Source organism: Accipiter gentilis, unplaced genomic scaffold (assembly GCF_929443795.1).
Source record: "Accipiter gentilis unplaced genomic scaffold, bAccGen1.1, whole genome shotgun sequence".
NCBI lineage: Eukaryota > Metazoa > Chordata > Aves > Accipitriformes > Accipitridae > Astur > Astur gentilis.
In genome coordinates, this window is record NW_026060975.1 from 697,955 (window position 1) to 708,692 (window position 10,738).

At 41.4% G+C, this 10,738-nt stretch overlaps 1 long non-coding RNA gene across 1 annotated transcript; it reads right to left on the reverse strand.

Annotated features, from left to right (window-relative positions):
* Positions 1-9,431: 9,431 nt before the first annotated feature.
* Positions 9,432-10,344, reverse strand: LOC126037238 (uncharacterized). The gene is made up of 4 exons (XR_007505556.1): positions 10,212-10,344; positions 9,997-10,069; positions 9,791-9,911; positions 9,432-9,473 (listed from the first exon to the last, which is right to left on the reverse strand). It is a non-coding gene; the product is annotated as an uncharacterized LOC126037238 (long non-coding RNA).
* Between the last annotated feature and the right edge of the window lie 394 nt (positions 10,345-10,738).

Consider the following 10,738-nt stretch of genomic DNA (forward strand, 5'->3'; position numbering starts at 1 on the left):
ACTTTGATATCAATTAGCTAGGTTAGTTTGAGACCAGCTGCAGAAATGCATGTGCTGACTAGAGGTTAAGGGCACAACAGCCTTTAACAGGTCAAGTGGAAGAATTTGTTTAAAAGCATGGTAATATTACAGGCTTGTAGACCATTACAAAACACTTTTCATAGTTGCTTTGCCGTTTATCTTATCACCTACTTCAGCTTTAATTCCTTCAAATTAACGATGGAGTTTTATTTACACAAGTGCTGAAGTTGTATACCTACTGTAACTAGTACACAGACTTGACAGTATTGAAAGACCATGGTTTTAACCCAGGTCACAAAACCAAGGTAACCATTTTATAAACTCAGGGTGTAGCTCTGCTAAAAGCCACTTAAGTAACATAGGTTCTCTCTCTTAATTTTAACCTGTGAGTAAACGTAAGCCTTGCACTCTTAAGTTTTGGGGGTTTTTTCGAGGGGAGAAGGAGGAGTAAGACCTCTCAAACCCACTAAGGCACATTTTCTAAGAGATGAATTGCACTTGAAGCAAGCTGGAAACCAGAGGTAATAAGGAAAAAAGGTAAGTATACGGTCATGGTCATGCTTTCTCCACAAGTTTGGAACACCAGCAGTAGGGGGAATGCTGGAGAATGAAGACCGTGCAAGGTAGCTACATGCCCCTTCGGTCTTGTCACTAGGGTTTGAGGTGGATGCTTAAAATGATCAGAGCTCAGAATTGCGGTTTAAGCCAAGCAACTAATTTTAAAAGAAGTCAGGGGTATCTGTTGTCCGCACAGCAAAATGGGACTTCAGCTGTCAGCGCAGTTTGCAAGCTGCACTATTCAGAGGGTGTTAATTCAAAACCTGGAAATACTAGAAGCAGGAAAGCAGTGTTCCTAGTCTCCTCAAATCTACTCTACCATGACATCATCATTTTGTAGAACATACTTTTTCTGGCACTGCCCTGCCCACCTTACATTTGGTTTACTTGTTTGGGGTTTTTAAGCAGATCCCACGTGCATTAAAAAAAATTAATAATAATTTTAAAAAAATCTTTTTGGAAGACAGTATTTTACAGTACATACGAAAATTCTCTGGAAAAACATACAACTTCGTTTACAAAAACACCAAGTTATAAAGAAGTTACAATAGAGAGATAGCACAACATTTGTTTCATGGGATCAGAATTTCTCCCCACCCCTCAAAAAACCCTCATGCACTTAACTGGGTAAGCAGTGTTACCAGTTTACAGAACCGGAACTTCAGACTACTACAAGTTTTCACGTAACCACGTAGAACAGCTTTCAGGGTTTATCTGAAAACACTCTCTGCATGCCAATTCCTTTCAAGACTCTCCCTTGCAGGTGGGTAGCAGTGCCACAACAGCCTTGGCTATTGCAATGTTTAAGTACATCTTCAGCTGTGTGTTCTGAGTTTAGCTTTCCTACCCAGCGACAACAAAAAAAGCCCTCAAGTCTCATGCTGGAGCAGTCTCAAGACAAAAATCAGATACAACGGCATGGGACACGTCTATCATCTCCATACCTTGGTAGCATCCTCTGCTGCGTTGTCTTCAATACCACAATTATTTATGGGCCTCCATGGGAGGCAATACTTGTGTAGCGCGTGGCCGTGTTAGGCAGGGGACAGCTGCTAGCTGAGGAAGCTGAGCACCGTTCTGATAGATGCCCAGGAGTGTATGTGCCAACCGGGAAAATAGTTTAGGAGAAGAACAATATATGCACATGCACTAGGAAAGCACAAATGAATACAAGCACGTTCAGACACACTTGACACCACAACGTGGTTGCAGTAACTAGTTAACCTGTTTACCTACATTCTGAATCCAAGTCACAGGGCAGCTTGGTTTTTGTGGCTTTTTCCAAAGCTGTTTCAGCTAGTGACAGTCAAGACTTTTAAAAAGACTAATAGGGATAACTCTTACAAGAACATATTTGGGAAATGAAGGCTGAAAGAAGTTAAACTAAAAAGCATATTTTTGTTTACATCAATAAACGCGTAGAGTACTGATGTGAGGTAGTCTAGGCACTAGCAGAGTCCATTCAGCTTTTCAGTTAGCCCACTGAGTAAAACCCCTTCCTAATTACATTGTCTGTAGATCTGCTGCTGACATCTTCTGGACTGCCGCCACCTTTGAATGCTGAATCCTGGCCAGTTAACTAGAAGAACAGAATACACAGACTCAAAATAATTGCTATACTGAAGTTACCTTCATATTTGAGTACAGCTTCCAGTCAACACATTAACTGTGTTAGTGGCCATTCTTAAAACAACATTTAGACAACACTACCCTTACCGCACAGGAATCTCAAGCCTCGCAAGAAGTCGTACTACCCAAACCTTGAAATCTGTACCTGAAGTATTCAATAGTAGGTAACAGTTCTGCAAGCTGATTCTTTACAAGTGTCAAAATGGAGTTTTTTCTAGTTGTGCTTTGCCTCAAATCAGAGGTCAAGCCACACAAACAGCTGTTTAAGGAGAGTTATGTATAGCAAGAAAACAAATCAAGCATTAATCAAAAGCTCCCACAAAACCCAGATTTAACAAGCAACTCCACACGGTCGTTTCAGCAGTGGACAACCTGTTGAGTAGGCTGCTGATTTCTAAAGCAGCAAAACTATCAAGAGGCATTCGAAAATCATCTGCCAGAACAAGATTAGCTCATACGTCTACATTTATAACATTCATGTCCTCTTCCTTTTGAGATTTGGGTTTTTTCTGAATGAAGAACTGCTTCCAGTTCATTGAGCAATGGGTCAGTGCAGTAATATACAAGTACAGTAGTATTTAGAGAGCCTGCCACCAGACCAAAACCAGTCACTAGTGCCAGATCTCGGGGAAAAAAAAATTGTTTAATAGCTATACAGTACGTTCAAGACAATTTCTCACACCTACATCCTAGTAAAACTAGCGTTATGCTTAAATTTAGATTCCTGAATCCATTGGGGATGTATATATGCATTTCTTCTCAGTTATGTCATGCATTGTACATCAAGAATTAATTCTACTTCAAACCCTCCCTGGCCTAGTCCCCCTTCCTTACCTTTTCTCCGTCTGCTAGTGTTTTGGGGCGTTCTTCTGATGGAGGTGAATGAGGTCCTTCAGTGGTCACTGAATAAGGTCGTTTAGGTGCACTGTTCTTAGGATCTGTAATTCCAGTCCCACTTAATTCATGCTGTCCTTGGACAAAACGCCCTCCTGGTTGAGAAACTGTGTTACGTCCTGGAATGGTGCTACCAACTGGAGGTCCCAATGTTCTTATTGCAACTGTAGCCTCCACTTCTGTAAGAGACACCGCGCTTCTAGAGTTCAGCCATGAAATTAAAGACTGCATTCCACCCACCACGTCAATACATACTTGAATCAGTAACAGGAATGGAGAGTCCCTTAGACACTGATGGCTCAGCTACACGAGGTAGCTTCTCTCTCTTGTTAGCACCGTTAGATTTCTGGTGCGCAGCATTTCTGTAAGAGTCAGATGCTAGAGTTATAAAAAGCTCGTTTGTAAAATACTATACATTTCCTTTCCAGAAAGCCCATGCAAGACAAATGTCTGTCTTCTTAGCTCATTGTCACAGCTCTACCAAACAACAAACTCCCAGGCAATCTAGCACGAGATCTTCATTTTGACCGCTGAACTTCAGACCGCAAATTTAAACTTCAGTGTTTTCTTTAGTCAGTCTCTATGTACTTGCACTGTCTTCCAGCTTAGTACCTCCAGCACTCTGTACTGCTTTCCATGAATGGATCTGCTCTACCCATACGGGCATCCCATTTTATTTTAGTTTTAATGCCACTCCTCCAGTACCAAATGGTCTGAACACAGCAGGCATTACACATTTGGTACTCTTGGGCTATTACTCTCAAGATTACATATTCCTCCTGGGCTGAAGTAGCTTATGAACAAGCAGACCTCCCAGGAAGTGACACACACTTTTACTGCCCGAGTTCTCATACTGCTGCACCAAGGCAGCAGCAGCTCTAGTGTTGCTGTGATCAAGATCAGCACTTCGTTAGAACATCATACTGCTTGGCATTAACCATACTTTTTGTTAGAAAGAACAAAATTACCTACATGGAAAACACTCCGGCTTCAAGTTACACACTAACCCAAGGAGATCTACATTCAAGACCAAATAATTCCTCCGGTATCCACTTCTCCTTTCTTCCGACATGTCTTCATGGATATTAAATTCATTTTTTCAAGGATTTCTTTAACCTGCCTCCCCCCACGTGCCCAAAGGAGATGACAGCTTTCTTCCTGAAGCCATTAGAGCCCTCCACGTGCTTATGAACAACACAGATTCAAACAAGAAATCCCAGACCTCATTCCCATCGCGAGTCAGTTAAAAAGCAGCTTCTTCACAGCTTTAAGGTTATGGTGCTAACCTTTCTCTCTCGGCTGGAGAGGTGTCCGCTTTAGCAATCTTATGTGATGAAGAGGAATTATCCGGTGTTCTGGAGCCCGTGTCTCTGGAACTGTCCAAACAGCTTCCATCTGAAGAAGTCCTTTTGCGCTGAAGCCCACCAGCATTTTGACTAGTACCTGGCACGCTTTGCTGAAACAACAACATCAAAATAATGAAGTCTTCAAGTAATTATTAAAGGAAAAAAAAATATTGCCAGAAGAGCCCAATTTTTATTATACCTTCTTTCTTTTCTCTAAGGTTTCTGCAGGCAAAAAATGGTGGAGGTGCTTTCTCTTCACATGAGCTGCCTCAATCTTCACACCTTCCTTTAGCACATTGAGGTGGTTAGCCTGGCTGTAAACTAACAGGAAATTTAGTGTTGTAGCTTAGTGGGAATGTTTGCATTGGGTATTTGTCAAAGTTGTTGACATGATTTACATTTGCCACAACATTCAAACACAGTGCCACTGGATGTAACGTACAAGACAAGCATCGGTTCGGGTAACAGTGCAAGTCTGAGGAAGTCACCCCACCTGGCCTGAAACTCAGACAAGCGTTTTGATGCCTTTTTTCTGTGCTTGTCTCATATCCCAAAGCATGAGCTAAAAAGAAGGTCCGCTTTTACTGCATTTACTCATGTTGTCTGAGCAACACAACACACAGCTCATGCTGGTACCATGGAGAAATGTTTGTTTGCACTGATGAAGAGTTTAAAGGAGTCCACTGCTTAGAACTTTTTGTCCAAACACACTCGTCACTCCCGAAGAGTAACCCGATTTCCTTAGTTTGTCGTTATGATAGCAAGGCATAAGCCTCACAGCACACATGCACTTCTGAAAGGCACAAGAGCAGTCAGCTTGGGAAGAAGTAAACAGACTTTGGAACCAAAGACCTGTACTTTCAAATGACTGCTCACCCCCAAGCCCCTTTATTCTAGCATTATCTAACAACGCTTGCGATATGACTTTATTTCTGCATCTATCAAAAGGAATAAAGGAAGATGAACAAGGAGCTTGACGTGCAAGACTGCATGTCATTACAATGTGACCACTCACTGCCTTTCAAAGTTCTGGGATGGTATCGTACAGAAACTGTTATTTTGGAAACAATACTGTCAGCAGGCATTCACAACTTCTTTTAGAGCCTGATACAGTTAATTCCCACTTCCAAAGTTCAGTAACTGACAACTGCTTTTGACAAGTGTAGCTACACCCAGTAAACGGGCATCTCTCTCCTGGCTTCACACCTGACTGTCCACTTCAGGAATCGCAGTTCCTTTCTGATCGTTCACTATGATCTGCAGAACTGTTATTTCACATATGGGATATGGTACATAGGGCTGTAGTACACACTTCTGTTTCAAGGTGGACTTACATTGCCAAAGTGTCAAAATAGTATGTTTCTAAGGCTAATCTTCTACGTGTCACGCTCTACAGAAATAGCTAATAGCTAATACCAGAAGGAAGCACAATTCACTTTGTGAAGCAACTTGCACTAGAATTAAAAATTGAAACCCTACGAGACTAGAGCAAAATAGAGGCTTACCTGTATCCTTGAATGACTGTATAACGCACGTTAAATCAACGTTAACACGTTCTGCATTCTCCACTTTCCTAAACATGATTCCAAGAAACCACATTGACACATATCCACTCCTAAAAAGACAGAGTCACAAATCTATCATTTATGCACAGATGCCAGTTATTTGGGCGCTAGTATCTACTCTCAAGAAGGGATTAAGCAAAACAGTTTAGCTGTACGCAGCAGCTAAAGATTGGAGTCAGCCCATACTCAAGTTCTCCGAGAACTCCTCCCTCAAGTTCTCCCTTCTTTAAAAAGATTCTACATGCTCAGAACCTTGCCTGCCAGACCTCGTACCTACAAAACAGTAGGTACGTAACTGAACATCTCTCACAGGTAAGCTGAGGTGAAGGAATATAAACGAGGTACAATACATCGGCCAAACTCTAGTTCAGAAAAGTAATGAAACTCACTGTTTACAAAGTTCTCGGCTGCCAGGGAAAGACTGTGGCTTTACATGTGCAATAGATATAAATTCATTCCTCTCCAAGTTTCCAACCAGCACACGAATTTTAGATTCCACAAGGCCAATCCTGATAAGAACAAGAGACATTTACTCGTTTTTGACTGTATCCAGCACAGTAGTTATCTGCCTTCTTATAATACAATGCTAATACAAAAAATGCTAACCAGTCAGTAAGTAGTAAGACTCATTCAGCTCAGCAGATACTAGATATTTATATCACACACACTGGAGTTGGAGATGTTTTCAGGGACATTGGAGCTTCAAAGTTTCCAAAGACAGAGGCAGTAAGTAAGTTTAACTTGTACTCTTAACAGGTCAGACACAACACTTCAACATATAACCTATGATGAAAATGTCAACAAGAAGCAGATTCCCAGCACCTCTGGCTGCATTTTGAAGTGCAGCAAAGCTCCTTTTAACCCCAAAGATCAAGGAGAACAACCGTTTAGAAAAGGCTCAAGCACAACTCTTCCATTACACCTGAGTAAAGATGCTATTCTTCTTGCAGACTGATCTGTGAAAAGAGTTTACCCTCTTCCAGCCAAACTGAAAAATATCGTTCCTTTAATAAACAAACGATCCAGTCAACACGGTCTCATCAGAGACTTACCCAAGAAATGTATCATGACCACAAAGGCTATTCTTTTAAATGAAGTACTGGCATTTTACCCTTCTACCTAAAACACTGCTACCCTTGAAAGCAGTCAGAACTCTGTACGTTCTTCACAAGTATCTTATGTTGATGAACAACAGAGATGTGCCATCTATTCCCAAATCCATTCAAGAGTTGGTGAACTAAACTTGTTCTTATAGCAAACGGAAGCAAGTTTGTCTTCTGCTTTTCATTTTCCCAGATGCAAAACTAAGCCCCGTTTGCTGCCATTTCTGTCACTGCAAAAACGTCAGCTTTTACTGCAGCCAGAACTTTCCTCATCTTTATTGTGAGATACAATAAGCCTTCTCCACTTAAAACATCTCACATTAAAAACTATTTGGCTCTAAGCCCTCTGCCCAGAACTCCTTGTTGTATACCTAACTGCGACTGACATCAAGCTGTAGCTGACACGATTTTTAAGTGAACAAATTAACAAGTTCAGGTAAGAGGTATTACCTACTAGAGCTGTTTTTAAACAGGAAATAAGGTGTCTTTCAGAGGTAGCTCAAGAATTCAATCATTTGCCTTAGACCGCAAGCCGAACCCTGAAGTATAACCAAGGTGCCCTCAGAACAGGGGTCTGGTACACACAGCTATTTTCCTTGCTTACTTGAGCAAGGCAGGCAAAGCACTCGTTTCTTCAGAAAAAGAACACCACACACATTACAGTACCTTAATTCCTCACCGTTTCCCCTTATTTCAAGACTCACAGTTAGTCACCCCATTCACACAGGTTCAACAAGTTATTACTGGCATGTCTCCCTTGAGACAGTGACAAATACCACGTCAGCAGCAGTCATTTTCTCTAACCACAGTTGAAGTGGTTCTCACATTACCTTTCACAAAGTAGATCAGCACTCCTGCAATTTACCTATCCACTACCAAGCATGCTGAGATGATCATTTCCAGCACTAAACACAAGATGCCTGAGCACACTACTAGATTAAAACTTAGTAAACACTATTTATCAGCATTCAGGTACTCTGTGCAGACGGTCAGGTTTCACCCCGATTAAACAGCCTTGTTTCACTTCACTGGAGAAAAGTAGGCTCTGGAACAGGCGGACTACATTACCAGAGCAACTTAGCATTGAGTGCAATCTAGTCCTAAATTAAATATTGCATCCAGTAAAAAAGCTATGAAACCAAGCCTTCTAAGGCTCTACAACAGTCGTCTTCAAAGTGTCGGAGGGGGATGTACCCCAGGGGGTGCACAAGACAATCCACTGGGTCCGGGAAGAAAAGATTAGAACTTCAGTAATGTGTACGTAACTTGTAAAGAAGTAGACATAGACCGCAACTATGTGTTCAAAAATTACTTTTTTTTTTTTTTGTTTTGCTCACAGGAGTGCACAAAAGTTTGGAGACCACTGCTCTATAAGTCAGTAAAAGATCAAGCTCTCCAGTGTCCACTACACATCTGATGACATCAAGTAATCCCCATTTACTTCAGTCTCTGCAACAAGGAACATCTTCCTAACTGAAGTAGCCTTGGGTAAGTAGTCTCCTTAGACTCCTAAGGAGTCTGCTTCTCCAGATGGCACAGAGCATACGCACGCTAACCCTCTTTGTTCCTTCTCATCATGACTTAGGTCTTTAGCTTAACTTCTTAAACAGCAAGATAACTTACGCTAACTGCCCTTCACAAGAAAGCTTTTAGTTTTGCTGAGGAACTGTCTACTTACCTCCCTACTGTATTCCATGCCGAGCTGCACAGTCAAATACTTTAGTTTTGTGAACTGTATTAACCAAATGAAGCGCAACACTGAATTGAGCGTCAATGATGTATTGAACCCACACTCAAAGCAAGACTTACCACTCTAAGTGATGCTCTTTAGTAGAGGCACTAGCAGTCAGCACAATATAATGTCTAGAAGAAAAGAAAAAGTAACATTCTAGCTCAGGACTTGATATTCCTTCAAATGAAACCAAAACTGCCTTTAATGTATAGAAAATGACTTCCAGACAAGACACATTATATCCTGCAGGCAGCACAGTATTAACTGAAGAAAAACTGATTACATCCTTCAGAATCGTGTTCTGCTGCATTCTAAGTATTAGAGCTGATTCTTTTGTTAATAAAAACAGTGTCAGTGGCAAAACACAAACAGTTTTTCTATCTTCCCTATACTTATCCTTACCAAAATTCCTATGACTACCTCCAGCTTCTGAAAAACAAACATATCAATGCCATCTTGTATTTCGACTGCAAGCTAAAAGTCACTATGCTAACCAGTATGGCAATCATTTCAAGTTCAGGTAACAGATTTCATACATACTTGTATTTCTGAAAAAAGTCCAGTGGTTCAAAGAGCTTTGACCAGTCTGATTTTCCTTGGAGAATCTCATTCGTAACTGCAAGACCTACAATTAAGGTTGAAAACCTTACTACCATTTTGTTTTTAAGACTAGCAGAGCGTGATAGAAACTTTACAAGAGAAAGGTTTTGAACAGTAGTTGACAGATCAAAAAGCAGGAATTCCCTTGACACAATACACGCCTACTACAACAGTTCATTGTAAAACTGCTCCCTTGTTGCCTGCAACAGGTAGACTTCCCAGAGAACTCTTCTGCCTAAAAGGGCACAACACCGCACGGAATATAACCAAGTCAGGTAATGTGGTTTCATATTGCAAGAATGACACCTTTTAAGCAGTTAATAAGCATGGAAAGAACTTTACCATGTCTGAACTCCTCCACCATTACCGCTCGCGTTGATGTAGATACGTTGTATGTAGAGTTCTGCTGCGGATAGGCTGGGGTGATGATAGGCATTACGTGGTATCGGTCTGATGGGTTCACCTGTGATGTTAAAACAATTGTGCTCAGCACCAGCAGCTTAGCTTAGAAGAAAGGTTCAAGGCTTCCAAATTCCATGTCTACATACCCTGGGGTCCCATACTGGTAAATTAAGATTGCTCTCTTCCTGTTGTTTCAGCAATACAGGTCTTGGCCACTCCCTAAACAAGAAAAGCCAGGAACTGACTCTGCCATGTAATTCAGGGTAGGACTGAATGGTGTTGGTCTAAATCTTATATAAAGAACCACCTCAGAAAGTGTTACTGCTTTACGCAAATCAAAATAGTCATCAATAGCTCTTACCATTCTGAAAAAACCAAGAAGAACTTGTTCACCAGAGTAGAAGCCAAAGCGTTTGGATAGAGTTGACACGTTCTCGCTACTAGCACAGCACAGGAAACCCCACCAAGAAATCCCAGCACGTTGGAGTAAATGCCACGTCCTACAATGCAGACATTGTCGTTGCCCTGTAGTCTTCCCATGCCCAAGCACAGTCCTTCAAATTTACAGCACCACCTTCACAATCTATAGAATACCTAGCACCCTTCAGCCTCCAAGTCAGTTATTTTTGCAGTGCAACGAGGCCAAAACTGTTGGTCCTTACAGCGATGCGAAAAAGAATCGTTACCACACCACTTCCCAAAATACCGCTACTCTGAAATTTGCCTGCACTGCTACAGCTACTGCTTCGCTCCAACTTCCCTTGAGAAGAAGGTTCTGCCATTCTTCTAGCACTTGCTCTAGTCACATGCGCAAACGGTATTTTCTTATTCCTTATCTATCAAGCTTTTATACTTCACTGGGCATTTTTTATCCTTTCTAGTCAGGTT